The 6,204-nt window shown below is 37.0% G+C and overlaps 1 pseudogene; it reads right to left on the reverse strand.

Moving 5' to 3' along the window:
- Window positions 1-2,806: 2,806 nt before the first annotated feature.
- Window positions 2,807-4,319, reverse strand: LOC114498551 (annotated as a pseudogene).
- Between the last annotated feature and the right edge of the window lie 1,885 nt (window positions 4,320-6,204).

The raw sequence follows: 6,204 nt of genomic DNA on the forward strand, positions 1-6,204 counted from the left end.
CTTTTAAAAATATTTATTAAACTATTTCATGGTTATAAATTTTCTATTGTATAATTCTTTTCAAAGAAACTAATCTTTCAAATTTCTTTGCTAAGAAGAAAATTTAATCCATATCATTCTATTAATGTGTAAATTTTTTCTAATTATTAACTTTTAGTGCCTCCTATATCCTGTACCTATTAATTGTTATGCAGTAGTTGAATTGTTGTAATTTTACAATATGAACACAAATTGTTTGATAATCCTCCCTTCAAAAGATGGAGTCAAATCCCTTCTTGTGGGGTTGGATTTAGTGACTTACTTCTAGAGAATAGAATGTTTCAGAATTGATGAGGCACAATTACTCATACAAGACCTCTTTTCTCTCCTCTGATCATTTGCTTGCGGGGAGGAGTCAGCTGTCCTGTCATAAGGACACTAATGGAAAGTGCCATCCAATAAGGAATTGACACCAGACAGCATAGAAGCAAAAGGAAACATCCCCCCACCCCGCCCCAGCCAACAGTTAGCTAAGTGAGCTATCTTGAAGTCCATCCTCCAGACCTAATCAAACCCAATGGAATCTTGATTGCAACTTTATGAGAGACCCTGAGCCAGAGCCATTTCCAAATCCTTGAACTACAGAAACTATTAGATAATAAAGGTTGCCTTGAACTGATGATTTGGGGGTAATTTGTTATGCTACAATAGATAGCTAATACAAATATTAAACTGTTATTCTAATAAAGTGCATATTGGCCACTTGTTGGGAAAATTTTCTGGGCCAAGAGACCAAAGAAAGAGGCTGACAACTCCATTATTACCTCGAGAGTTCATGGGGAAATTTACAGCAGAGGGGTGTCGTGGGCATGGACATCCTCCTCAGCACCATGTGGCAGGCACTGCAGGGTTGTATAGAATAGGGCGGGAGGGTTGGGGTACTGGAATGCAACCCATCCTAGGTAAGGGGAAAATGCCTTCCTCGCTCAGGATGGGGCAAGGAACTGTTCCAGGAATCAGCATAGCCAGGGGAGAGAAGAGGGGTTGGACAGTTTCTGAAAGGATTGACATGAAGTAATTTTTTTTTTCTGACATGGATCTAGCTGGATTTAGGGTTGACAGCTGGTCATGTCATTGACATCTCCCCTCCATACCACCCTTTTTAAATGCTGGAAAGAATTACGTTTGAATTGCTGTGTTGCGAGTTTCACAAACTAGTTTGAATCTACATACTCTGGACCATTTCAGCATCATTACTTTAGAAAGATGTTGGAGAAATATAGAATGGCAGAATTTTGATAGTGCTCTAGAGCTGCCGAATTAATGCTGTGAACAGATTTAGTGATCTAGAAAGATATATATGGCTGTATCCCTAATTAAATCCATTCTATTGTTTTTTTTCTAAAACAATTTTTCTCTTAGCAAAAACAAAAAATAACTTATTTTAGAACAATTAGAAAATTCAAAGTAAAAAAAATAAAATTCATGCCAACGTACACATAACAATTTCATCACTTTTGCGTATATTTTTTATTGCGTGAATACCTTTATTATTATTTTTATCAAGGTAAAAATCATATGATGGATAATGTTTTTAATTTAACATGAACATTTCACATGTCATTTAATAGATATTTCTGGTTTAATCTTTCAACGTGCTGACTCCAGTCCTTCTCACCTCATTCACCACTGTCACTCTAGATCAAATCACTACCATGTTTTGTCTCAGCAGCTTGAGATGGTCTACTTAGTATAGGAGGCTTCCTCCTTTGCCCCACAGAGAAGTCAGGTTGATCCTTTTAAGCATCATTAAGATCACATTACTCTCCTGTTAAACAAAATTACTAAATTCTTGTCCATCATCTACAAGGCCCTGCAAAATGTGGCCCCTACCTTCTTTTGGCCTCTCAGTGAGCCCCAATCACTGGCCACCTAGTTTGACATTATGACTTATGCTTAGTTCTGCCTTGGAAATTCTTCTACATATTTATACATGGCTCGTTCCCTCTCTTCATTTAGGTCTGTTTAAAGATCGCTTCCTCAGAGAGTACTTCCTTGACCACCCCACCTAAAAACTCTGCCTCTTTAACTTATTTTTAAAATATATAATACCTGTCATTTTCTTTCTTTCTTTTTCTACTTGGAACACATTTTATTATGAGGTGTCTTTTAAGAGATTTAAGTGTTCTACCTACCACAGTGAGCACTTATCCTCAAAGCAAATACCTTCTAAGATATCAAGGTATTCGTTTTATTTGGATCTTATACTTAAACATATTAAAACTTACAAAGCCTGAAATAAGCAGGCAACAAGTCAATAAAATCACTACTTAGAATTTTAAGATTTTCACGTGGTATTACTGACTATACAATGCAAAATCCCTTAAGTGTTGAAGTGGAATCATCTCTAAAAGTTATAGTAGTGTGACCAAACAAGCCACACTATGGAAGGCTATAGAACATGAGTAAATACGGAAAGTTGTTCTCCAGCACTTGAAACATTATTTGACTCATCATTTTAAGGAGGGGGGGATAAAATAAGTATGGATCAGCAGGCTTTATGTGTAGACAAAATATTCTAATTAGGCAGCCACACATTGATGATTCTCTCCTCTTTCTCCCTCCTTTCCTCCCTCTAAAAATAAATAAAATCTTTTAAAATTCTAATTAAATATCTTAAAAGTATTTTAGATGTTTATTTGATATTGGAAAGGTGATAAATTATCATAAAGTACTTCTCTTCATCATAAAAATTCAAATATGACAGATTTACACAATCCATGGGACAAAATCTAGAAACATTATTTTTATCGGATCAAGTAAATTTCTAAAAAGGCTCTCCAAAGTCTTGACTAAAAGTGTTACACTCTGCAAGGGAATGCTTGAGTTATTTAACACATCGCTCACCTAATTCACGTACATTTTGTCTCGATGCAAACTGTAGGGATTTTTCAAAAAAAGGATTTTTTTTTTCAGTCAGAATTTTCACAACCATCCCTAACGTTTCACAGTCTTATCGGTAAACCTGTTCCATCTCTTTTGTTTTTGATGCTATTGCTTTAGAGCAATGATTTTCAACCGGTGTGCTACAGTAGGCACATTGATGTGATACATGAATGTTTAAAACATTCAACACCTGACTATTTATTCAGGGACACTGACCTCTTCTCCCTCAGACTGTTACATTTAAAAAATGACAACACCCAACGCCACAATACCCATCTAATGTGAATGAATCAAAATTATATGCAATTAGACCTATTTTTGTCAGATCATCAAAAAGTAAATATTTGGGTGTACCACAAAAGTTTAGTAATTAGTTTATGTGTGCCATGAGATGAAAAAAGTTGAAAACCACTGCTTTAGAGCTACTGTTTAACTGACCGTCTTTAATACTTCTATGCCATCCATTGCATTTGACTCAGGTTCTCCTGGCTGGTCAATGAACAAAGGTGCTATGCATCTTGCCTCGTACTCAGAAATTTCAGGTAATTTCACATTCATCTGCCTTGTCTAGCTGTTCAACAGCCTACTTGTTTGCAGCCTCAGCGAGTTCCTCTTTAGTTAACTTACTGGGTTTGTCTAATACCTTTGATGAAGGAACTGTTGAAAAACTTGAAGGTGAAGGGGCAAACATGCCCCTTGATGTTTTTGAAGAATGAACAGATCTCTCTTTACTTCTGTGTTGAACTGATGGAAAGAGTAAGTTTTGCTTCTTTCTGGAGAGTAGCTCCTATTACTGACACTGGAGCCAGATCTGCCTACAGGTGAGTCTCTGAAAAAAAGGAGTTTCTATTTTATGAGGAGACTGGTCTCTTATGTAATGAGAAACATGGAAACCTTTTCTTCTAAAGCTATCTCTCATGTCACTATATTCAGGCTGACAACTTCCAGAATGATCATCCCTTGTCCACTTATAGCCAGATTCATCTCCTTTGTGAGGGGGATCACTTCTTTGATCATGAGAAAAACTGCAGCCCTTGTCCTAGTCTCAGAAGTCAACATGACCGTAATATCTACTGTAGCTTCACCAGGTCTGTCTAGCAGTGGTGGTTTCCTCAGCACAGTATTAACTTCTCTATGGTAGCCATCACTGGGGTGACTTCAAGGAGATGCAAATTCTCTTGGAAGCCTTTCATAGTCATATCGTCCCTCAGGCCACATTTCTTCTCTTCTGTAAGCCACAACATGGGCCATGGGGAGACCTTCTAAATGTGGTTGTTGGATTGTTGCTGTTCTCCAGGCAGGCTAATACATGCTGTTTTGTGACATTGTGTTATGTTTTTTTCAATAAATCAACAAACAACCTGCTGGCAAGGATGTGGAGAAAAGGAAACCCTTTTGCATTGTTGGTGGGGATGCAGATTGGTGCAGACACTGTGGAAAGCAGTATGGAGATACCTCAAAACACTAAACATGAAATTGCCTTACGACCCAGCAATTCCACTTCTGGGAATTTATCTGAAGAAACCTGAAACACTAATTTGAAAAAACATAAGCACCTCTATGTTCATTGCAGAGTTATTTACAATTCCTAGTATATGAAAAAAGTCGTTATATTTTATACCATTTCAGAATTAATGAGAGTTAGTTTCTTTTCACTTTGAATGACAATGTAAGTTTATCTTTTAAACATTATCATTTTATAGAGAAAATGGCTATTATTTAAATGTGCCTTTCTTTAATTACTAGAGGACAAGCATTTGTGTATGTAATTATTACCCATTTGTTTCTTTTTATGACTTGCCTCTTCACATCCTTTGCTCACATTTCTACTGATTTTCCTGTACTGTTAAGAGCTGTTTTACAGTAAAGTGGCACATTGTCTAATTCATGTTAAAATATGACATTTACCAGTTTGTGACTCATTTTTCAATTTTTATTAAAATGCTTTTGCTTTTTTGTTTACCATGTAGAAATTTAATTTTTTATGATCAAATTGATTAGTTTTTCTTTACATGGCTTTTGACTTTACTGTCACTTTTTGAAAGTTTTTTTATCTATTTTGAAATATTCATCTATTTTTTCTTCAAATATTCAATGTTTCTAAAAAAGGAAGAATACAATACATTATAGCTAGAATTGATTTGAGAATAAGCTATGAGATGGGGCTCTTATGGTTTCTCCCTTCAACTGGCCACCCACTTGTCCTCCTTTTAATAAACCATCCTTTCTCCACTGATAAGAATGTAAAATTGTAAGATGCTATTGCTTTTATATTAAAATCACACACACACACACACCTTTTCCTCCTTCTCCTTTTAATAAAGTTTTGGACTTAAGCCAATCCTATCCTTGAGCCAATATTCCTAAAAACAGAGAAATATTTTTATTACCATGTCCTGTAACAAATTTAATATTGGTTACCCAGTAATTTGGTATTAGTACTCAAGTAATATTGGGTACACTTTTTAAGGGAGGGACTACATACGTTTGCCCCAACCGCCATCACGACCCAATTTAAGAATGTCAATCCACTCAAGATAAATCTGATTATTACTTTAAATAATGGTTTGCTTCTAGAAGATCGAGGATAGTGCGTCAGGGTTCTCTTTTGAAAGCCCTCGGAATGTTGGGCTCCAGTGGGGAAGAAGGGACACAGGAAGAATCCATGGTAGGCTCAGTCAGATCTAGGGAGAGAGACTGCCCAAAGAGCCCATGGAACTAAAGAAAAAAGGTAGTAGGGTCATTTTAATTTTTCAAGTAAGGTCTCAATTTTTAAATGTATGAATACTCTGATTCAGATGCACCAGAAAATACCTACAGGAAACGATTTGTAGTTGTTTTGTGACCTTAGAAAAGCAACATGCTTAACTGCTAAATCCCGGAGAGTTTATGTGGGGGGTGGGGAGAGGGCCGGTGACCCCGGAGGAGGAGGAGGGAAGAGGGCGGGTTTTTCCCCTGACATTCCTTTTTAAAGCTTGCTTAAGCGGTCCATTGCACCTTTGCGTTCACTGGGCCGAACCTCTCTCAATAGATTCTATCCAAAACGCCAACTGCGGGAGACAAAGTTAGATGTAATGTTACGATCTTTTTGGACGTCGAGCCACTGAATAATTCCCCTGTGATAGATGAAACACTAGCCTAGTGAGAAAAGACAAGGCCTAGGTCTGGGGGCCTTTTTATGGAGAGGGACCTTTCTGGCTGAGATGAGAGTCCGATCCAAGGACGCGTTAGTTTTATCTCGTTTTGAAACATCTCCTCTCATCCAGTCTGCATCTCCCA

The sequence above is a fragment of the Phyllostomus discolor genome, chromosome 3 (assembly GCF_004126475.2).
Source record: "Phyllostomus discolor isolate MPI-MPIP mPhyDis1 chromosome 3, mPhyDis1.pri.v3, whole genome shotgun sequence".
NCBI lineage: Eukaryota > Metazoa > Chordata > Mammalia > Chiroptera > Phyllostomidae > Phyllostomus > Phyllostomus discolor.